We start from the raw sequence: 25,196 nt of genomic DNA on the forward strand, positions 1-25,196 counted from the left end.
TGCGGCGTCTTCAGTAATGCGGACGTTGTACCGATCCGTTGTGGTGAAGAAGGAGCTGAGCCGGAAGGCAAAGCTCTCAATTTACCGATCGATCTACATTCCCATCCTCACCTATGGTCATGAGCTTTGGGTCATGACCGAAAGGATAAGATCACGGGTACAAGCGGCCGAAATGAGTTTGGGTCTCTCCCTTAGAGATAGGGTGAGAAGCTCTGCCATCCGGGAGGAACTCAAAGTTAAGCCGCTGCTCCTCCACATGGAGAGGAGCCAGATGAGGTGGCTCGGGCATCTGGTCAGGATGCCACCCGAACGCCTCCCTAGGGAGGTGTTTAGGGCACGTCCAACCGGTAGGAGGCCACGGGGAAGACCCAGGACACGTTGGGAAGACTATGTCTCCCGGCTGGCCTGGGAACGCCTCGGGATCCCCCGGGAAGAGCTAGACGAAGTGGCTGGGGAGAGGGAAGTCTGGGCTTCCCTGCTTAGGCTGCTGCCCCCGCGACCCGACCTCGGATAAGCGGAAGATGATGGATGGATGGATGTATTCCGTTTATATTTCCATCCAACACTATTTCCCAACTCATATGGAAACGGGGTTTGTAGTACTGAAGACTGGGTTGTCAAATGATCCACATTTGCATGGCCGTGCAGACTTAGACAGATCACATTTTATTGAAATTCATGTGAATGTAAGGCGATTGGAGTGCAGTTGAGTACATCAACGCTGTATGAGAAAATGGTTTCACTTTTTTTATGAGTAAAAATGTCAACTGACCGTCAGATTTGATTGTTTTCGTTTTAGTCTTTGTTGGTGATGCCACGTGAAAGACTGCCCCTCATTGGTTCATCTGGGAGTAAAACAGGTGACGGCGTCTATTTCTCTCGCTATAAAACCATAAGCAAGAAGCTGCATTTGCAGCGAGCCAACACACTGCCTTGTATTGTTCCAGTCAAGACTCAGAGGACCGATGGCAGGAAGCGCAGCCAGAAGCAGACACCCTCAGCCCGTGTTGCACCACCTTCTGACTCCACCTTGACACCCCGGAGAGGCCTGATTCTCTCTGACTCCTCCTTTGAGTCCGTCTTGGCGCCCCCTTCTCCGACGCCCGATTCTCCGACACCACCTCCGTCTACGCCCTTTCACAGCAAAGAGTTAACTTTAAGTTTCAGCTCGCAATCTTCCTCCCCCACCAGTGGCGCGGACAGCACAGGTACGGTTTTTCCTTAATTTTGTATTTCGACCCGACACTTCTGGTATCTTTTTCTCGATTCAGATGGAGAAATACCCCAGGCTGGAGCCCCTCAGCTGCTCCACCTGCCTCCACTGCATCCCATCACCAGCCTGAGCTTCTCTCGAAGCTTCACTTTCTCTTTCTTTGAGCTTCCTCTGCATCAGTCGCCTCCATTGCGTTCGGAACGTATGCGAAACCTCATGGCGCTTTTGAGAGACACACATTACTGAAGGCGGCGCTGTTATTTATGAAGGGCAAATGATACAAACTAGTACGTATTAAACCATTAATTCAAATAATTACTTAAATGTGTCATTGATCATAATTGGAATTAAATACATACATGTGTTAATAAACAAGGATTTAATTTAAATTACATTTAACTCATAGTTTCATGATTTTATTACTTTACAATTTAGTTCATTATTAAAGTCCTACTGAAAGCCACTACTAGCGACCACGCAGTCTGATAGTTTATACATCAATGATGAAATATTAACATTGCAACACATGCCAATACGGCCTTTTCTGTTTACTAAATTGCATTTTTAAATTTCGCGCGAAGTATCCTTTTGAAAACGTGTGACGTTTAAACATTTTTTTCCAGCCCCGATCCCAACTATAAGTCGTCTGCTTTAATCGCATAATTACACAGTATTCTGGACATCTGTGTTGCTGAATCTTTTGCAATTTGTTCAATGAATAATGGAGACGTCAAAGAAGAAAGATGTAGGTGGGAAGCGGTGTATTGCGGCCGCCTTTAGCAACACAAACACAGCCGGTGTTTCCTTGTTTGCATTCCCGAAAGATGACGGTGAAGCTTTACTATGGAACAGAGTGGTCAAGCGAACATGGTTCCCTACCACATGTCAACCGGCAGGTTTCGGTGAGAAAATTGTGGTAAGTTGGCTCTTACCGTAGACATGAGCGGAGAGCTTGCGCCATTCCTCGTGCACCTGTATGATGTCGCGTGCGTTTGACGTCTTGGGTTGTAGCGGACATTATTTTCCAGCCTGATCCAAGCTATAAATAGTCTGCTTTAATCGCATAATTACACAGTATTCTGGACATCTGTGTTGCTGAATCTTTTGCAATTTGTTCAATTAATAATGGAGACGTCAAAGAAGAAAGATGTAGGTGGGAAGCGGTGTATTGCGGCCGCCTTTAGCAACACAAACACAGCCGGTGTTTCCTTGTTTACATTTCCGAAAGATGACGGTGAAGCTTTACTATGGAACAGAGCGGTCAAGCGAACATAGTTCCCTAAAACGTGTCAACCGGCAGGTTTCGGTGAGAAAATTGTGGTAATAAGTCGGCTCTTACCGTAGACATGAGCGGAGAGCTTGCGCCGTTCCTCGTGCACCTGTATGATGTAGCGTGCGTTTGACGTCTCGGGTTGTAGCGGACATTTTTTTCCAGCCCCGATCCCAACTATAAGTCGTCTGCTTTAATCGCATAATTACACAGTATTCTGGACATCTGTGTTGCTGAATCTTTTGCAATTTGTTCAATGAATAATGGAGACGTCAAAGAAGAAAGATGTAGGTGGGAAGCGGTGTATTGCGGCCGCCTTTAGCAACACAAACACAGCCGGTGTTTCCTTGTTTGCATTCCCGAAAGATGACGGTGAAGCTTTACTATGGAACAGAGTGGTCAAGCGAACATGGTTCCCTACCACATGTCAACCGGCAGGTTTCGGTGAGAAAATTGTGGTAAGTTGGCTCTTACCGTAGACATGAGCGGAGAGCTTGCGCCATTCCTCGTGCACCTGTATGATGTCGCGTGCGTTTGACGTCTTGGGTTGTAGCGGACATTATTTTCCAGCCTGATCCAAGCTATAAATAGTCTGCTTTAATCGCATAATTACACAGTATTCTGGACATCTGTGTTGCTGAATCTTTTGCAATTTGTTCAATTAATAATGGAGACGTCAAAGAAGAAAGATGTAGGTGGGAAGCGGTGTATTGCGGCCGCCTTTAGCAACACAAACACAGCCGGTGTTTCCTTGTTTACATTTCCGAAAGATGACGGTGAAGCTTTACTATGGAACAGAGCGGTCAAGCGAACATAGTTCCCTAAAACGTGTCAACCGGCAGGTTTCGGTGAGAAAATTGTGGTAATAAGTCGGCTCTTACCGTAGACATGAGCGGAGAGCTTGCGCCGTTCCTCGTGCACCTGTATGATGTAGCGTGCGTTTGACGTCTCGGGTTGTAGCGGACATTTTTTTCCAGCCCCGATCCCAACTATAAGTCGTCTGCTTTAATCGCATAATTACACAGTATTTTAGACATCTGTGTTGCTGAATATTTTGCAATTTGTTGAATTAATAATGGAGACGTCAAAGAAGAAAGATGTAGGTGGGAAGCGGTGTATTGCGGCCGCCTTTAGCAACACAAACACAGCCGGTGTTTCCTTGTTTACATTCCCGAAAGATGACGGTGAAGCTTTACTCTGGAACAGAGCGGTCAAGCGAACATGGTTCCCTACCACATGTCAACCGGCAGGTTTCGGTGAGAAAATTGTGGTAATAAGTCGGCTCTTACCGTAGACATGAGCGGAGAGCCTGCGCCGTTCCTCGTGCACCTGTATGATGTTGCGTGCGTTTGACGTCTCGGGTTGTAGCGGACATTATTTTCCAGGCCCGATCCAAGCTATAAGTAGTCTGCTTTAATCGCATAATTACACAGTATTTTAGACATCTGTGTTGCTGAATCTTTTGCAATTTTTTCAATTAATAATGGAGACGTCAAAGAAGAAAGATGTAGGTGGGAAGCGGTGTATTGCAGCTGCCTTTAGCAACACAAACACAGCCGGTGTTTCCTTGTTTGCATTCCCGAAAGATGACGGTGAAGCTTTACTATGGAACAGAGCGGTCAAGCGAACATGGTTCCCTACCACATGTAAACCGGCAGGTTTCGGTGAGAAAATTGTGGTAATAAGTCGGCTTTTACCGTAGACATGAGCGGAGAGCTTGCGCTGTTCCTCGTGCACCTGTCGAGGCAGTTGCGACTTTCTTGCCACCTCCGACTGGCCGCCCCCGAACGTGGGATGCTTCCACCGTGGAGGAAGGGGGGAAAAAATTCCCAGCCTGGCCCCAACGGCTGCCTTCGCTTCGCCTCATCGAGAAGCGTGGCTTCCCTCAGAGACACTGGCGGTCACCACACCTGTGGCCACACCCCTCCGACTTTCAGGTACGACCATATAATCTCACTAAAACACTAGTAACACAATAAGCAGATAAGGGATTTTCCAGAATTATCCTAGTAAATGTGTCTAATAACATCTGTATCGCTCCCACTGCCCTTGTCTTTTTTTTCTTTTTTTTTGTCTGGTCCTTCACTCTCACTTTCCTCATCCACAAATCTTTCATTCTCGCTCAAATCAACGGGGAAATCGTCGCTTTCTCGGTCCGAATCGCTCTCGCTGCTGGTGGCCATGATTATAAACAATGTTCAGATGTGAGGAGCTCCACAACCCGTGACGTCACGCGCACATCGTCTGCTACTTCCGGTACAGGCAAGGCTTTTTTATTAGCGACCAAAAGTTGCAAACTTTATCGTCGATGTTCTTGACTAAATCCTTTCAGCAAAAATATCGGGAAATGATGAAGTATGACACATAGAATGGACCTGCTATCCCCGTTTAAATAAGAACATCTCATTTCAGTAGGCCTTTAAACTTAAAAGTAAAATAATATAAATATACATTTGGCTTATTTACAACACTTATTCTTTTTTATTGTTATGAATTATTGACCTATTTAGGGTCCCAATTACTTCACGTCAAATATTCCACTTTGAAATTGTTTGGGGGAAATGTTGCATAGTTTGCGTGTTTGCCATATAAATAAGGGTTTTGACATAAAGGCCATGAACATAAAAAACAAAATAAAAATAAAAAATGTTAAAACGACAGACAGACCTGAATTTGATCTCGAAATTCAAGCGTTAAATGAAAAAAAAAATAATTTATGACTTATTTCTAACATTTTTCTGACTGAGACCCTTCCGGAGACCAAACTTGAGAAAAGCCATAAAGGTAAAAAAACAACAACTATTGTATTAACCATTAATTCAAATAATTACTTAAATATGTCATTGATCATAATTGGAATTAAATACATACATGTGTTAATAAATATACCAAGGATTTAATTTAAATTACATTTAACTTATAGTTTCATGATTTTATTATTGCAACACATGCCAATACGGTCTTTTCAGTTTACTAAATTGCATTTTTAAAATTTCGCGCGAAGTATCCTGTTGAAGCGTGCGCGTGACGTTACGGATTGTAGCGGACATTTTTTTCCAGCCCCGATCCTCGCTATGTATAAGTCGTCTGCTTTAATCGCCTAATTACACAGTATTTTGGACATCTGTGTTGCTGAATCTTTTGCAATTTGTTCAATTAATAATGGAGTCGTCAAAGAAGAAAGATGTAGGTGGGAAGCGGTGTATTGCGGCCGCCTTTAGCAACACAAACACAGCCGGTGTTTCCTTGTTTACATTCCCGAAAGATGACGGTGAAGCTTTACTATGGAACAGAGCGGTCAAGCGACCATGGTTCCCTACCAAATGTCAACCGGCAGGTTTCGGTGAGAAAATTGTGGTAATAAGTCGGCTCTTACCGTAGACATGAGTGGAGAGCTTGCGCCGTTCCTCGTGCACCTGTATGATGACACGTGCGTTTGACGTCTCGGGTTGTAGCGGACATTATTTTCCAGCCCGATCCAAGCTGTAAGTAGTCTGCTTTAATCGCATAATTACACAGTATTTTGGACATCTGTGTTGCTGAATCTTTTGCAATTTGTTCAATTAATAATGGAGACGTCAAAGAAGAAAGATGTAGGTGGGAAGCGGTGTATTGCGGCTGCCTTTAGCAACACAAACACAGCCGGTGTTTCCTTGTTTACATTCCCGAAAGATGACGGTGAAGCTTTACTATGGAACAGAGCGGTCAAGCGAACATGGTTCCCTACCACATGTCAACCGGCAGGTTTCGGTGAGAAAATTGTGGTAATAAGTCGGCTCTTACCGTAGACATGAGCGGAGAGCTTGCGCCGTTCCTCGAGCACCTGTATGATGTCGCGTGCGTTTGACGTCTCGGGTTGTAGCGGACATTATTTTCCAGCCCGATCCAAGCTGTAAGTAGTCTGCTTTAATCGCATAATTACACAGTATTTTGGACATCTGTGTTGCTGAATCTTTTGCAATTTGTTCAATTAATAATGGAGACGTCAAAGAAGAAAGATGTAGGTGGGAAGCGGTGTATTGCGGCTGCCTTTAGCAACACAAACACAGCCGGTGTTTCCTTGTTTACATTCCCGAAAGATGACGGTGAAGCTTTACTATGGAACAGAGCGGTCAAGCGAACATGGTTCCCTACCACATGTCAACCGGCAGGTTTCGGCGAGAAAATGGTGGTAATAAGTCGGCTCTTACCGTAGACATGAGCGGAGAGCTTGCGCCGTTCCTCGTGCACCTGTATGACGTCTCGGGTTGTAGCGGACATTATTTTCCAGCCCGATCCAAGCTATAAGTAGTCTGCTTTAATCGCATAATTACACAGTATTTTGGACATCTGTGTTGCTGAATCTTTTGCAATTTGTTCAATTAATAATGGAGACGTCAAAGAAGAAAGATGTAGGCGGGAAGCTTTTAGCCAAAATGGATACATGGATGACACAGCAGAGGATTGGGAGAATGTCATGTGGTCAGATGAAACCAAAATAGAACTTTTTGATATAAACTCAACTCTTCGGGTTTGGAGGAAGAAGAATACTGAGTCGCATCCCAAGAACACCATACCTACTGTGAAGCATGGGGGTGGAAACATCATGCTTTGGGGCTGTTTTTCTGCTAAGGGGACAGGACGATTGATCCGTGTTAAGGAAAGAATGAATGGGGCCATGTATCGTGAGATTTTGAGCCAAAACCTCTTTCCATCAGTGAGAGCTTTGAATGGTTGACCAAATACTTGGTGGCTTCTGCTTGGGTCGGCACTGAAACAACACTCCATTTTACTAATAATTACGCTCCGCTTAGAAAAGTGTCCCTGTTCCATGTTGGAGATGGTTACGGCCTAACAGATTATGTCTCTTTTCCAGACTTTAAAAGACATCCTGTACGGAATGAACAGCGTGACACCGGGAACGCTGTCAGTCTCTTTGGTTGCTATGGCGACACTCAGTGCGGGCAAGATGATGAATGAGCGCTTTAAAAAAAAAAGCTGCCCGCCGCCATACCGTGGGAAGTTCTACTGGTGAGACTCGGGCACACCCACACAGACAGACACCATGATTAACTAATAAATAACTCTGAATTATCAATCAATCAATCAATCAAGGTTTATTTATATGTCTCAAAGGACTGTACAAACCATTACGACTACAACATCCTCGGAAGAACCCACAAAAGGGCAAGGACAACTCACACCCAGTGGGACGCCAGTGACAATGCTGACTATGAGAAACCTTGGAGAGGACCTCAAATGTGGGCAACCCCCCCCCTCTAGGGGACCGAAAGCAATGGATGTCGAGCGGGTCTAACATGATACTGTGAAGGTTCAATCCATAGTGGCTCCAACACGGCCGCGAGAATTCAGTTCAAAGCGGATCCAAGACAGCAGCGAGAGTCCCGTCCACAGGAAACCATCTCAAGCGGAGGCGGATCAGCAGCCTAGAGATGTCCCCAACCCATACACAAGCGAGCGGTCCATCCTGGGTCTCGACTCTGGAGAGACAGTACTTCATCCATGGTCATCGGACCGGACCCCATTCCACAAGGGAGGAGGGGACATAGGAGAAAAAGAAAAGAAGCGGCAGATCAACTGGTCTAAAAACGAGGTCTATTTAAAGGCTAGAGTATAGAAATGAGTTTTAAGGTGAGACTTAAATGCTTCTACTGAGGTAGCATCTCGAACTGTTACCGGGAGGGCATTCCAGAGTACTGGAGCCCGAACGGAAAACGCTCTATAGCCCGCAGACTTTTTTTGGGCTTTAGGATGTCGTAGTGGTTTGTGCAGCCCTTTGAGACACTAGTGATTTAGGGCTATATAAGTAAACATTGATTGATAGATTGATAATAAGCCGGAGTCCTTTGAACGCAGATATCTTGCCGGGACATATGGTACAATACAATCGGCAAGATAGGATGGAGCTAGACCGTGTAGTATTTTATACGTAAGTAGTAAAACCTTAAAGTCACATCTTAAGTGCACAGGAAGCCAGTGCAGGTGAGCCAGTATAGGTATATATGTATGTATATATGTATATAAAGGTATATACAGTACAGGTATATATGTATGTATATATGTATATAAAGGTATATACAGTATAGGTATATATGTATGTATATATTTATATAAAGGTATATACAGTATAGGTATATATGTATGTATATATGTATATAAAGGTATATACAGTATAGGTATATATGTATGTATATATGTATATAAAGGTATATACAGTACAGGTATATATGTATGTATATATGTATATAAAGGTATATACAGTATAGGTATATATGTATGTATATATGTATATAAAGGTATATACAGTACAGGTATATATGTATATAAAGGTATATACAGTATAGGTATATATGTATGTATATATGTATATAAAGGTATATACAGTACAGGCGTAATATGATCAAACTTTCTTGTTCTTGTCAAAAGTCTAGCAGCCGCATTTTGTACCAACTGTAATCTTTTAATGCTAGACATGGGGAGACCCGGAAATAATACGTTACAGTAGTCGAGGCGAGACGTAACAAACGCGTGGATAATGATCTCAGCGTCTTTAGTGGACAAAATGGAGTGAATTTTAGCGATATTACGGAGATGAAAGAAGGCCGTTTTACTAACGAGTTGGGTCGAAGATAATACCCAGATTTTTTACCGAGTCACCTTGTTTTATTATTTGGTTGTCAAATGTTACAATTGTATTATTAAATAGAGGTAGGTGTCTAGCAGGACCGATAATCAGCATTTCCGTTTTTTTGGAGTTAAGTTGCAAAAAATTAGCGGACATCCATTGTTTAATTGCATTAAGACACGCCTCCAGCTGACTACAATCCGGCGTGTTGGTCAGCTTTAGGGGCATGTAGAGTTGGGTGTCATCAGCATAACAGTGAAAGCTAAGACCGTATTTGTGTATGATGTCACCTAGCGGCAGCATGTAGATGCTGAAGAGTGCAGGGCCAAGGACCGAACCCTGGGGAACTCCACACGTTACCTTAACATAGTCCGAGGTCGCATTGTTATGGGAGACGCACTGCATCCTATCAGTAAGATAAGATTTAAACCAAGACAGGGCTAAGTCTGACATACCAATTCGTGTTTTGATATGCTCTAATAAAATATTATGATCGACGGTATCGAAAGCAGCGCTAAGACCGAGGAGCAGCAACATAGATGACGCATCAGAATCCATCGTTAGCAATAGATCGTTAGTCATTTTTGCGAGGGCTGTCTCCGTGGAGTGATTTGCCCTGAAACCGGATTGAAAGGTTTTACATAGATTGTTAAACACTAAGTGTTCATTTAGCTGCTCTGCAACGATTTTTTCGAGGATTTTCGAAATAAAGGGAAGGTGAGACACCGGTCGGTAGTTTACCATGAGGTCAGGATCGAGGTTATGCATATTTGTCTATTCATATCTGTACTTGTAAAAAAGTAGTGAATCAAAGTCAACAATATTGATTTTTAAAGGACGTTTCAAAATAGCCCAAAATAGAAAATTACATTAAAATTAAAAATGTGAAAATATATGATTTTTATTAATAAATTGATGGTATTTAATTACTTTTTCAATGTTGACAATACGGTGTGAGCGTCATACGGAAAATTTTGACATCATTTAACATTAAACAAATAGCTGCAATGATTTGTAACAGTGAATATTACTAACTGTAAAATTTAAAAAAGAAAAAGTTATTCAATACAATCTATTTATTGTGTTAAGGATTTTCTTGTAATTTGACATAAAATGAAGGTATACATTTGCAACAATCAATTTTAGTAATTGTTATATTGTTAAAAAAGTTTTTTTATGCATATTTGTCTATTCATATCTCTGCTTGTAAACAAGTAGTGAATCAAAGTCCACAATATCGCATTCTTCTTTTTAAATGACATTTTAAAATAGTCTAAAATAGAAGATTACATTTGAATTAGATATTTGAAAAAATATCAGTTTTTATGAATGAATGTTATTTAATTACTTTTTCAATGTTGACAATACAGAATGAGCATTGTACAGAAAATATTGACATCATTTTACATTAAACAAATAGTGGTAATGATTGTAATTAATACATGTGTAACAGTCAATAGTACTAATTGTACAATTGGAAAGAAATTAAAAATAAAATCAATACAATTTATTTAATGTTTTTAAGCTTTTCTAATAATTTGACATAAAATCAATTTATAAAATTTATAGCAATCAATTTTACTGATAGTAATATTGTAAAAAAAAAAAAAAAAGTAATTAAATACAATTTATATTTCATATCACTGCTTGTAGAAAGTGGTGAATCACCATCCACAATATCCTGTCTTTCTTTTTAATCATTTTTAAAAAGAATAAGAAATAGCATTAGAATTAAAAACATTTTTTTAATCATATTTACCTGTATTTTGTTACTTTTAAATGTTGACCGTATTACACTACAGTAAATATTGGCATCATTTTACATAAAACAATTAATTACAATGTTGTAATTTAGGGTTGTATAAATAATCATTGATTGATTGATTGATAAATATGTAACAATCAATTGTATTGATTTGGAATTGTAAGTAATTAAGTACAATTTATTTAACATTTTTAAGTTTTTCCAACAATTTGACAAAAAAACAATTCATAAATTTGTAACAATCCATTTTACAAATAGTACAGTTGTAAAAAAAAAAAAGTTATTAAAAACTTATTTATTTATGTTAAATGTTAACAATAATTTGACATGAACTCAAATCATGTATCTGTAACAATTTAATACATTTTAAAACAGTTTTTAATAGTTTTTATTTTATTTTACAATCAAAATAAGTAATGTAGTACTAATTATTATTTTGATTTAAAAAAATATTGCAATATTTATTATTGTACAGTATTTACTGTCTAATTCTCACATTATACTGTCAATTAATAAATGACAGACCTTCAGCCCATCATGTAGTATTAAAACCTCAACACAGAGGGAAATATAAACATCCATCCATCTTCTTCCGCTTATCCGAGGTCGGGTCGCGGGGGCAGCAGCCTAAGCAGGGAAGCCCAGACTTCCCTCTCCCCAGCCACTTCGTCTAGGTCTTCCCGGGGGATCCTGAGGCGTTCCCAGGCCAGCTGGGAGACATAGTCTTCCCAACGTGTCCTGGGTCTTCCCCGTGGTCTCCTACCGGTTGGACGTGCCCTAAACACCTCCCTAGGGAGGCGTTCGGGTGGCATCCTGACCAGATGCCCGAACCAACTCATCTGGCTCCTCTCCATGTGGAGGAGCAGCGGCTTTACTTTGAGTTCCTCCCGGATGGCAGAGCTTCTCACCCTATCTCTAAGGGAGAGGAAACTAATTTCGGCCGCTTGTACCCGTGATCTTATCCTTTCGGTCATGACCCAAAGCTCATGACCATAGGTGAGGATGGGAACGTAGATCGACCGGTAAATTGAGAGCTTTGCCTTCCGGCTCAGCTCCTTCTTCACCACAACGGATCGGTACAACGTCCGCATTACTGAAGACGCCGCACCGATCCGCCTGTCGATATCACGATCCACTCTTCCCTCACTCGTGAACAAGACTCCTAGGTACTTGAACTCCTCCACTTGGGGCAGGGTCTCCTCCCCAACCCGGAGATGGCATTCCACCCTTTTCCGGGCGAGAACCATGGACTCGGACTTGGAGGTGCTGATTCTCATCCCGGTCGCTTCAAACTCTGCTGCGAACCGATCCAGTGAGAGCTGAAGATCCCGGTCAGATGAAGCCATCAGGACCACATCATCTGCAAAAAGCAGAGACCTAATCCTGCGGTCACCAAACCGGAACCCTTCAACGCCTTGACTGCGCCTAGAAATTCTGTCCATAAAAGTTATGAACAGAATGGGTGACAAAGGACAGCCTTGGCGGAGTCCAACCCTCACTGGAAATGTGTTCGACTTACTGCCAGCAATGCGGACCAAGTTCTGACACTGATCATACAGGAAGCGGACCGCCACAATAAGACAGTCCGATACCCCATACTCTCTGAGCACTCCCCACAGGACTTCCCGAGGGACACGGTCCAATGCCTTCTCCAAGTCCACAAAGCACATGTAGACTGGTTGGGCAAACTCCCATGCACCCTCAAGAACCCTGCCCAGAGTATAGAGCTGGTCCACAGTTCCACGACCAGGACGAAAACCACACTGTTCCTCCTGAATCCGAGGTTGGACTATCCGGCGTAGCCTCCTCTCCAGTACACCTGAATAAACCTTACCGGGAAGGCTGAGGAGTTAATTCATTTGAATAATGTATTTATTTTATTTCAAGCAAATGATTAATTAGTTAGCAGTTGTATATCTGCCTAATTATGCAAAGCTGTCAAGGCTTTAACCTCCAGTTGAACTGAGTGGGCAATATGCTGTTATCATAATAACAACAAATGTGTTGTTCTTTTCCAAACTCTGCATTAAATCTGATTGTTTCCTACAGATTGCCTTGGCCACTGTCATGTCCGTGCAGATGGACCTGGCTAAACAACATGCAGTCCAGGTGGTTGGAGACATTCCCAGTGGGTCAGTAGAACGCTTGCATTGTCTCTTTTTCATTGTTTCACCCTCTTGCAATACTCATTTCTAATGCTGTTGTCTAGGAATAAAAGCTACTCGTTGACCGACCTATATTTTAATCCTTTTTCTCCAAACGCTTCACATGTGAATCTTTATTCCTCACTTGTGTTTCTGGCTATTGAAAGAAAACGGATTCCAAACGTTCTTTTTTTGTTTTTTTTAGTAAATCTATATTGATTTACAAGATGTACAAACCCCGTTTCCATATAAGTTGGAAAATTGTGTTAGATGTAAATATAAACGGAATACAATGATTTGCAAATCCTTTTCAACCCATATTCAGTTGAATGCACGACAAAGACAAGATATTTGATGTTTTTTGCAACTAATAATTAACTTAGAATTTCATGGCTGCAACACATGCCAAAGTAGTTGCGAAAGGGCATGTTCACCACTGTGTTACATCACCTTTTCTTTTAAAAACACTCAATAAACGTTTGGGAACTGAGTGTTGAAGCTTTGAAAGTGGAATTATTTCCCATTCTTGCTTGATGTACAGCTTAAGTTGTTCAACAGTCCAGGGTCTTGTTGTCGTATTTTACACTTCATAATGCACCACACATTTTCCATGGGAGACATGTCTGGACTGCAGGCGGGCCAGGAAAGTACCCGCACTCTTTTACTACGAAGCCACGCTGTTGTAACACGTAGCTTGGCATTGTTTTGCTGAAATAAGCAGGGGCGTCCATGATAACGTTGCTTGGATGACAACATATGTTGCTCCAAAACCTGTATGGACCATTCAGCATTAATGGTGCCTTCACAGATGTGTAAGTTACCCATGCCTTGGGCACTAATGCACCCCCATACCATCACAGATGCTGGCTTTTCAACTTTGCGCCTATAACAATCCGGTTTGTTATTTTCCTCTTTGTTCCGGAGGACACCACGCCCACAGTTTCCAAATATAATTTGAAATGTGGACTCGTCAGACCACAGAACACTTTTCCACTTTGCATCAGTCCATCTTAGATGATCTCGGGCCCAGCGAAGCCGTTCCTGGGTGTTGTTGATAAATGGCTTTCGCTTTGCATAATAGAGTTTTAACTTGCACTTACAGATGTAACGACCAACTGTAGTTACTGACAGTGGTTTTTCTGAAGTGTTCCTGAGCCCATGTGGTGATATCCTTTACACACTGATGTCGGTTTTTGATGCAGTACCGCCTGAGGGATCAAAGTTCCGTAATATCGTCGCTTACGTGCAGTGATTTCTCCAGATTCTCTGAACCTTTTGATGATTTTACAGACCGTAGATGGTAAAATCCCTAAATTCCTTGCAATAGCTCGTCGAGAAATGTTGTTCTAAAACTGTTTGACGATTTGCTTACAAATTGGTGACCCTCGCCCCATCCTTGTTTGTGAATTACTTAGCATTTTGGGGGAAGTTTTGGGAAGTTTTTATATGCAATTATGGCACCCACCTGTTCCCAATTAGCTTTAACTTGCACTTACAGATGTAGCGACCAACTGTATTTAGTGACAGTGGTTTTCTGAAGTGTTCCTGAGCCCATGTGGTGATATCCTTTAGAGATTGAGGTCGGTTTTTGATACAGTGCCGTCTGAGGGATCGAAAGTCACGGTCATTCAATGTTGGTTTCCGGCCATGCCGCTTATGTGGAGTGATTTCTCCAGATTCTCTGAACCTTTTGATGATATTATGGAGCGTAGATGTTGAAATCCCTAAATTTCTTGCAATTGCACTTTGAGAAACGTTGTTCTTAAACTGTTTGACTATTTGCTCACGCAGTTGTGGACAAAGGGGTGTACCTCGCCCCATCCTTTCTTGTGAAAGACTGAGCATTTTTTTGGGAAGCTGTTTTTATACCTAATCATGGCACCCACCTGTTCCCAATTAGCCTGCACACCTGTGGGATGTTCCAAATAAGTGTTTGATGAGCATTCCTCAACTTTATCAGTATTTATTGCCACCTTTACCAACTTCTTTGTTAAGTGTTGCTGGCATCAAATTCTAAAGTTAATGATTATTTGCAAAAAAAAAAAAAAATTTTATCAGTTTGAACATCAAATATGTTGTCTTTGTAGCATATTCAACTGAATATGGGTTGAAAAGGATTTGCAAATCATTGTATTCTGTTTATATTTACATCTAACACAATTTCCCAACTCATCTGGAAACGGGGTTTTTACACTGTTAGTAAATTAATTCAGTGCATACTAAAATGTGTCACAGTTTTTTCTTCCTATTCTGCAGCCTGTCCGCCCCCATCCTGCCCTCCCTCTCCAAGGCCAGTGAGCTCTTCATCCCAGCTCTGTCGGTCGCTGCTGTAGTCTTCAGCTTCCACACAGCCCTGGGATCGGTCCTTGCACGCCAACATGGCTACCACTTTGACTCCAGTCAGGTACAGACGTTCTTCTAATGACATTTTTTTGGGACTCCCAGTTGAACTCCAAACTCAACATAACAAAAACAACCGCGGTGTTGTTTTTTTCCAAGATCCTATTTCTTATCTCAGACAATCCCCGCTTAGGACCTGCTGGCTCTGGGTTTGTGTAACTCCATAGGAGCCACCTTCCAGTGTTTCGCTGTCAGCTGCTCCTTCTCACGCAGTACGGTGCAGGAAAGCATCGGTGTCAAATCCCAGGTATTGTGAAAGACCTACTGAAATGAGATGTTCTTATTTAAACGGGGATAGCAGGTCCATTCTATGTGTCATACTTGATCATTTCGCCATATTGCCATATTTTTGCTGAAAGGATTTAGTAGAGAACATCCACGATAAAGTTCGCAACTTTTGGTCGCTAATAAAAAAGCCTTGCCTGTACCGGAAGTAGCAGACGATGTGCGCGTGACGTCACGGGTTGTGGAGCTCCTCACATCTGAACATTGTTTACAATCATGGCCACCAGCAGCGAGAGCGATTCAGACCGAGAAATCGACGATTTCCGCATTAATTTGAGCGAGGATGAAAGATTAATGGATGAGGAAAGTGAGAGTGAAGGACTAGAAAAAAATAAAAATTGTGAAGTGATCTATATTTATATAGCGCTTTTCTCTAGTGACTCAAAGCGCTTTACATAGTGAAACCCAATATCTAAGTTACATTTAAACCAGTGTGGGTGGCACTGGGAGCAGGTGGGTAAAGTGTCTTGCCCAAGGACACAACGGCAGTGACTAGGGTGGCGGAAGTGGGAATCGAACCTGCAACCCCCAAGTTGCTGGCACGTCCACTCTACCAACCGAGCTATACCGCCCCAAACAAAATAAAATAAAAAAGACGAGGACAGTGGGAGCGATTCAGATATCATTAGACACATTTACTAGGATAATTCTGGAAAATCTCTTATCTGCTTATTGTGTTACTAGTGTTTTAGTGAGATTATATGGTTGTACCTGTACAACCTGAAGGTCGGCCCCGCGCCTTTCTTCAGCACCGGTCGACGGGTGGTGGCGATGCCCATCTCTGCCCTTCGCAAGGGACCCTCTTCGAAACACGATCTTTCGAAATGATCGTTGCATAATATACTCTACTTTGTGTGTGTGGACTAATCCAACCGTGTTCGCTTGACATCTTTGTTCCATATTAAAGCTTCACCGTCATCTTTCGGGAATGTAAACAAAGAAACACCGGCTGTGTTTGTGTTGCTAAAGGCGGCCGCAATACACCGCTTCACAGCTTTCTTCTTTGACGTCTCCATTATTCATTGAACAAATTGCAAAAGATTCAGCAACACAGATGTCCAGAATACTGTGTAATTATGTGATTAAAGCAGACTACTTATAGTTTGGATCGGGCTGGAAGAACATGTCTGCTACAACCGGTGACGTCACGCGCAGGCGTCATTATTCCGTGACGTTTTCAACAAGAAACTCGGCGGGAAATTTTAAAATTGCAATTTAGTAAACTAAAGCGGCCGTATTGGCATGTGTTGCAATGTTAATATTTCATCATTGATATATAAACTATCAGACTGCGTGGTCGCTAGTAGTGGCTTTCAGTAGGCCTTTAAGATTCTACGACTTTTCTATTAAAAATGACTCGGCTACTACTATTTCATGAAAGACCGCCCAGCCACGTCCTTTCAAAATGTGTGACAAAACGAACGTCCCCTCGAGTCGATGAGGCTGTACGTCCCTTACATTGGACATTCAGTTTATTTTGTAACTTTGTAACGTTTACTGGAAGCTAGAGTCTCCTCCTCTGTTTGTTTTGAAATGTCTCTTTATTTACTTTTACTTTATGTGTGCCGAGCCGTGACATTAATGACGTGGTTGAGAAAAGAGGTGCGCTTGTTTTGGCCGTCTTCTGAGCTGAAGGACACGCCATCTGGCCTATGACATTCATCTCAAGAGGATTTAGGGTTGTTATTAAAAATGGCAACAATTTTCACATTGGTATTGATTATTAACAGTATTAAACTAGCATTTTAATATCTAGTTGGCATCATACCCTGTCGTTTCGTGCATGTAAATGACTTTGCATGTATATTGGGACATAATGTTGTATGTCAGTAATCTAATCCAATCCATTTTTATTTATATAGTACATTTAAACAACATAAATGTTTACAAAGTGCTGCAGAGTGCGCGGTCGCTAGTAGTGGGTTTCAGTAGGCCTTTAAAGGAGCAACCTTTTAGCGTTGAGTATTGTCATCCAAATATGCTTTTCGTCATTGTCTTCCTTTAGATGTCAGGCTTTGCATCAGCCATGACCATTTTAACAGTTTTGCTGAAAATTGGTCATCTCTTTGAGCAGCTGCCAAAGGTCAACTCTAATATCCCCACCGTTATTAGTCATGTTTGCCTTATTTATACATTTTCCTAAAAAGGCTATTGCCACAATGACATCGATGAGTAATAACCCGCATGCGTCCTCCCACTCGCCAGTCCAGCTAAGTAGCAGGTTAATTAAAAGTGAAAAACCCATTGTTCCCACTGTAAAGCCCAGAGGGGAAGTTTAGATCAGTTATGATGGCCGGCAAGGGACAACATGCAGGAACATCAAAACAATCGCCAAAACCCAGAACCAGTGAAGTTGGCACTTTGATTGATTGATTGATTGATACTTTTATTAGTAGATTGCACAGTTCAGTACATATTCCGTACAATTGACCACTAAATGGTAACACCTGAATAAGTTTTTCAACTTGTTTAAGTCGGGGTCCATCCATCCATCCATCTTCTTCCGCTTATCCGAGGTCGGGTCGCGGGGGCAGCAGCCTAAGCAGGGAAGCCCAGACTTCCCTCTCCCCAGCCACTTCGTCTAGCTCTTCCCGGGGGATCCTGAGGAGTTCCGAGGCCAGCCGGGAGACATAGTCTTCCCAACGTGTCCTGGGTCTTCCCTGTGGCCTCCTACCGGTTGGACGTGCCCTAAACACCTCCCTCGGGAGGCGTTCGGGTGGCATCCTGACCAGATGCCCGAACCACCTCATCTGTCTCCTCTCGATGTGGAGGAGCAGCGGCTTTACTTTGAGTTCCTCCCGGATGGCAGAGCTTCTCACCCTATCTCTAAGGGAGAGGAAACTCATTTGGGCCGCTTGTACCCGTGATTTTGTCCTTTCGGTCATGACCCAAAGCTCATGACCATAGGTGAGGATGGGAACGTAGATCGACCGGTAAATTGAGAGCTTTGCCTTCCGGCTCAGGTCCTTCTTCACCACAACGGATCGATACAACGTCCGCATTACTGAAGACGCCGCACCGATCCGCCTGTCGATCTCACGATCCACTCTTCCCTCACTCGTGAACAATGGTAACACCCGAATAAATTTTTCAACTTGTTTAAGTCGGGGTCCACGTTAATCAATTCATGGTAATAATATATACTATCAACATAATACAGTCATCACACAAGTTAATCATCATAGTATGTACATTGAATTATTTACATTATTTACAATCCGGGGGGTGGGATGAGGAGCTTTGGTTGATATCAGAACTTCAGTCATCAACAATTGCATCAACAGAGAAATGTGGACATTGAAACAGTGTAGGTCTTATTTAGTAGGATATGTACAGCCAGCAGAGAACATAGTGAGTTCACATAGCATAAGAACAAGTATATACATTAGAAGTACATTTGAGTTGTTTATAATCCGGGGAGATGGGATGTGAATGGAGGAGGGTATTAGTAAAGTGTTGAAGTTGCCTGGAGGTGTTGTTTTAGAGCGCTTTTGAAGGAATATAGAGATGCACTTACTTTTATACCTGTTGGGAGTGCATTCCGAGGCAAGATTGTTTTATAAATATCGCCGCCATGCCTCTATGGCAGGGGTAGGGAACCTATGGCTCTAGAGCCAGATGTGGCTCTTTTGATGACTGCATCTGGCTCTCAGATAAATCTTAGCTGACATTGCTTAACACGATAATTATGAATAATTCCGCTGGAATTCACAGGGCTAAAAATAACGTTCAAAATATAAAATATTCCCATGCATTTAAATCCATCCATCCGTTTCCTACCGCACCTGTTGAAGAAGTCGCATTAAGGGTAAGAAGTATTTTATGTCACGATGGGGGGGTCGCAGCTTGCTGCGGGGTTGTTCTCCCAGGAAGGCAGACGGATTACTCGGGACATGGCATTTAGGTAAAATCATGACTTAATTTAAACTAAAAAAAGATTTAAAAAAAACAAAAATTGCTCACAGCGGAGGCACAACTTGGGCTAAGGAAGAAAGCTAACGCATAAACAGACTATGAACATAAATCAAACAAAACTTACTTGGCATGGCATGAAGCACGAAACTATGGCAAGGCATGAAACAAGTCAGCACAGAGCAAGAAAAGATCACATTGACACCAGGGCGACTGACTGGCAAAGACAAGCTTAAATACTGCCTCTGATTAGTGCTCGGGAAGCAGGTGAGCGGGCATTTTGTCCACCAGAGACAGGTGGACAAAATGAGTAACCAAGGAAACCAGACAAGGGAGTGGAAAAAAACAGGAACTTAAAGAGTCCAAAAGACAAACAGCACATGGCCGAACAAAAACATGATCAACAGACATGACATTTTATTTATTATTGGTTAGTTTCAGAATAACAATGTTATGAAAAAGAATAAGAGACTTATTATACTCTAAAAATGTTGGTCCTACTTAAAAATGCACGCATTTAGTTGTATTCAGTGTAAAAAAAATATGATATGGCTCTCACGGAAATACATTTTGAAATATTTGGCTTTCATGGCTCTCTCAGCCAAAAAGGTTCCCGACCCCTGCTCTATGGTTTGATTTAAAATTTTCGGGACTTATGAAGATCCCAAATACAGAAAAACAGGTACCAGTAAGTATAGAAAAGTTGGTTTTGCATGATAGAACCCTTTTAAAGTTTGTCAGCGGTCGGGGACAACAACTTCACAACTTATCCGCAAAATAATTTTTTTGAAGTTGCCAGTTTTAGGAAGTCTGTGTATGGCAACTTGCCGGCTGTCATAGTGGTCATCGGCGAACACTGCGCTGTATCGTTTTTCTTAAAAACTGCATTCGCAGCTAACATTGGACAGTCCAGCCATGCCAGGCTTTACAAATTCCCACCGTCAACAATGGTAGTACCAATGATTGTCACACACACACACACACACTAGGTGTGGCGAAATTATTCTCTGCATTTGACCCAATGCTTAGAGATAGGGTGAGAAGCTCTGCCATCCGGGAGGAACTCAAAGTAAAGCCGCTGCTCCTCCACATGGAGAGGAGCCAGATGAGGTGATTCGGGCATCTGGTCAGGATGCCACCCGAACGCCTCCCTAGGGAGGTGTTTAGGGCACGTCCAGCTGGTAGGAGGCCACGGGGAAGACCCAGGACACGTTGGAAAGACTATGTCTCCCGGCTGGCCTGGGAACGCCTCGGGATCCCCCGGGAAGAGCTAGACGAAGTGGCTGGAGATAGGGAAGTCTGGGCTTCCCTGCTTAGGCTGCTGCCCCCGCGACCCGACCTCGGATAAGCGGAAGATGATGGATGGATGGATGGATGGATTTGACCCATCACTCTTGATCACCCCCTGGGAGGTGAGGGGAGCAGTGGACGCGCCCGGGAACTGCATTCGCAGCTAACATTGGACAGTCCAGCCATGCCAGGCTTTACAAATTCCCACCGTCAACAATGGTAGTACCAATGATTGTCACACACACACACACACACACACACACACACACACACACACACACACACACACACACACTAGGTGTGGCGAAATTATTCTCTGCATTTGACCCATCACTCTTGATTACCCCCTGGGAGGTGAGGGGAGCAGTGGACGCGCCCGGGAATCATTTTTGGTGATTTAACCCCCAACTCCAACCCTTAATGCTGAGTGCCCAGCAGGGAGGTAATGGTCCCATTTTCATAGTCTTTGGTATGACTGGGCTGGGGTTTGAACTCACAACCTACCACAGCCGAGTTATGAGTGTTCTAGTTACCAGGTCGAAAATCATATGAATAAACAATTTATGGAAATAATCTGCACTTCTTCTGCAACATTCAAACCATTTTAATGAAGAGAAAGCACAGATGCTATTGTTAACGATGCAAAACGTATAACATGAAATTAGGGCTGGGCGACATGGCCTTTTATTAATATCTCGATATTTTTAGCGCATGTCACGATACACCATATATTTCTCAATATTTTGCCTCAGCCTTGAATAAACACTTGATGCATATAATCACAGCAGTATGATGATTCTATGTGTCTACATTCAAAGAAGTCTCATACAATAAGTGACTGTGCCGGCACACTCTTTGAATGGTGGAAAGGCGGACGTGACGGCAGTTTATAAGCGATGCCAAAGGCAGTGCTATCACGGCACGCCCTCAATATTGTTGTCAGGTTGAAAACCGGGAGAATGATTGCCCCGGGAGACTGTTGGGAGGGGCAATCAAGATAGCGAGAGTTGGCAAGTATGTCTCTAGGGCGGGAAAGCCATTCAAAGAAGGTGAATTCATTTGCCAGTGCATGTTTCTTGCGGCCCAACCTCACCCAGTGTCTGCATCCCCAAAGCTCATGACCATAGGTGAGGATGGGAACGTAGATCGACCGGTAAATTGAGAGCTTTGCCTTCCGGCTCAGCTCCTTCTTCACCACAACGGATCGGTACAACGTCCGCATTACTGAAGACGCCGCACCGATCCGCCTGTCGATCTCACGATCCACTCTACCCTCACTCGTGAACAAGACTCCTAGGTACTTGAACTCCTCCACTTGGGGCAGGGTCTCCTCCCCAACCCGGAGATGGCACTCCACCCTTTTCCGGGCGAGAACCATGGACTCGGACTTGGAGGTGCTGATTCTCATTCCGGTCGCTTCACACTCGGCTGCGAACCGATCCAGTGAGAGCTGAAGATCCTGGCCGGTTGAAGCCATCAGGACAACATCATCTGCAAAAAGCAGAGACCTAATCCCGCGGTCCCCAAACCGGATCCCCTCAACGCCTTGACTGCGCCTAAAAATTCTGTCTATAAAAGTTATGAATAGAATCGGTGACAAAGGACAGCCTTGGCGGAGTCCAACCCTCACTGGAAACGTGTCCGACTTACTGCCAGCAATGCGGACCAAGGTCTGACACTGATCATACAGGGAGCGGACCGCCACAATAAGACAGTCCGGTACCCCATACTCTCGGAGCACTCCTCCTCTTCATTTCCTTAAAAGTGTATTTATCTTCTAAAAGGTGACGAGGCTATGAAAAGAACATGTCTAAGTGGGTTACAACTTAACGCAGGAAAAGTGGTTGCCATGTCGAGATCTGTTGAGATCCTCTGTTCTTCGCCATGTTTGACATTTAGCAATGAGTGGAAGAAGAACATTTGTAAATGTTGGTCTCTTACAGTCATGCAATTTGCCCAAACAACATGACAACATGTTATCAGATAGAGCTAAAACGATAAGCTCGACTGATAAAGTCTGTTATCAAGTGCATACCAATGCTTTTGTCTGATAATGCTTTCACATTTTTGTTCTCAGGACTTAACATCCGATGCAAGTTGAATGTACAACGTGGACTACAGCGCGTCAACTCTATGTATAGATCAAGAATCTACATGTAACCGAGTCTAACCAGTTAAAGGGGCCAAATCCTACATTTCTAACTTTTCAGAATGATGTTTGTTTAAAATGTTGCACTCTTGTTAGGTGGATTATGTTATTCCTGCTTTCTTTCTTGGACCAATCAAAGAGTGATCATATTATGATTAGTTTTTTTCTACATTTAAAACACTTTCCTGTGGTCTACATAAAAAGTAAAGTTGGTTCTTTGGTCGAAAGTTTCCATCGATTATGTTTTACAGACCATCTTCAAGTTGCTTTCTGACCGTCTCTTCAGGATAAGCAGTTTTGTTGTTGTTTTTAATGCTTCCATAGCAAGGCTACTGACAGATATAAACTTATATTGGAAATGGCAACAGCGGAGGATGCATGTGCATGTACGAGCCAGTCTGCCCCACAACAGGAGACTACAACCTGGGACTACAATGGCAGACTCGCGCAGAGCACTTTTGGTACATTTCTACCATTTATCCAGATGTCACAATTGGGAAAACGCAAATTCATAACGGCTTGTTAAGTGAAGCAAAGTGAAGTGAATTATATTTATATAGCGCTTTTCTCTAGGGACTCAAAGCGCTTTACATAGTGAAACCCAATATCTAAGTTACATTTAAAGCAGTGTGGGTGGCACTGGGAGCAGGTGGGTAAAGTGTCTGGCACGGCCACTCTACCAACCGAGCTATACCGCCCCGTTAAAGGGGAGAATAAATCAATCAATCAATCAATCAATCAATGTTTACTTATATAGCCCTACATCACTAGTGTCTCAAAGGGCTGCACAAACCACAACGACATCCTCGTTAGAGCCCACATAAGGGCAAGGAAAACTCACACCCAGTGGGACGTCAGTGACAGTGACAATGATGACTATGAGAAACCTTGGAGAGGACCGCATATGTGGGCAAACCCCCCCTCCCCCCCTCTCTCTCTCTTTAGGGGACCAAAAGCAATGGATGTCGAGCAGGTCTAAAATGATACTGTGAAAGTTCAATCCATAGTGGATCCAACACAACCGTGAGAGTCCAGTCCAAAGTGGATCCAACACAGTAGCGAGAGTCCCGTCAAGGAAAGCTTTTTTTGATTGATTGATTGATTAATACTTTTATTAGTAGATTGCACAGTACAGTACATATTCCGTACAATTGACCACTAAATGGTAACACCCCAATACGTTTTTCAACTTGTTTAAGTCGGGGTCCACGTTAATCAATTCATGGTACAAATATATACTATCAACATAATACAGTCATCACACAAGTTAATCATCATAGTATGTACATTGAATTATTTACATTATTTACAATCCGGGGGGTGGGATGAGGAGTTTTGGTTGATATCAGAACTTCAGTCATCAAATATTGCATCAACAGAGAAATGTGGACCAAACTCTCGTCCGCATTGCCGGCAGTAAGTCGGACTCGTTTCCAGTGAGGGTTGGACTCCGCCAAGGCTGTCCTTTGTCACCCATTCTGTTCATAACTTTTAACTGTCAGGTTTGTACCTGACAGTTTGGCCATGTTTTAGTTTTTCCTCTGCGTTTGTCTTTGTTTCCCGTCAACGCTCTTATTTTGTCCGTTTCCTGTTTGACTCCCTGAGTACTGTGTCTCCCCAGCTGTGGCTGATTGGCACCTGGCCACACCTGGTGTCAATCAGCCAGGTACTATTTAAAACTGCTTTCCCCTCCAGTCAGGGCTGGATTATTGTCACCACTACCTGTCAATGTCGTTAATGGTTGTCGTAGAACCTGTAGCTGTTTGCAGCATGCTGTCTTTTTGCTAGTTCCTGTTTCCCGTTTTCCAGTTTGGATGTTCCTAGTTCCTGGTTTGTGTTTCTTCTTTATTTTTAAATTTTTGGACATTAAACCATGTTTTCTTATTCAATGCCTGCCACTGTCTCTGCATCCTGGGGTTCGTCAACACCAACATGTGACAGCCACATTATTACATACACTTTAAGTTCGCCCTTGGTTACAGACGATATATGTTGATGCGTGAAAATAAACTTTTTTTCTTTGTCACTCAGGACTGGGATGATGTCAGAGATGATTCAAAACCAAAGATTATGAGGTCAAACACCTGAACGTGTAAGTTGTTGGAAAACAAAGCACCTTTCTGCTGCTGGTAGTCCCTGGTGT

General features: G+C 42.8%; 1 protein-coding gene across 4 annotated transcripts in view; it reads left to right on the forward strand.

Annotated features, from left to right (window-relative positions):
- Nucleotides 1-3,515: 3,515 nt before the first annotated feature.
- Nucleotides 3,516-25,196, forward strand: part of LOC133555250 (solute carrier family 26 member 6) — a 61,353-nt gene continuing 39,672 nt past the window's right edge. The window contains exons 1-6 of one of the 4 annotated variants that reach the window (XM_061904860.1): nt 3,516-4,420; nt 7,339-7,493; nt 12,923-13,005; nt 15,274-15,421; nt 15,551-15,664; nt 25,085-25,145. The gene's annotated coding sequence lies outside the window, so the exon portion shown is untranslated. Of the gene's footprint in view, nt 4,421-7,338; nt 7,494-12,922; nt 13,006-15,273; nt 15,422-15,517; nt 15,665-22,981; nt 23,515-25,084; nt 25,146-25,196 lie in introns of those variants that run through there. The other 3 variants (XM_061904866.1, XM_061904862.1, XM_061904861.1) reach the window with 3 other exon arrangements.

The sequence above is a fragment of the Nerophis ophidion genome, linkage group LG06 (genome assembly GCF_033978795.1).
Source record: "Nerophis ophidion isolate RoL-2023_Sa linkage group LG06, RoL_Noph_v1.0, whole genome shotgun sequence".
Taxonomy (NCBI): Eukaryota; Metazoa; Chordata; class Actinopteri; order Syngnathiformes; family Syngnathidae; genus Nerophis; species Nerophis ophidion.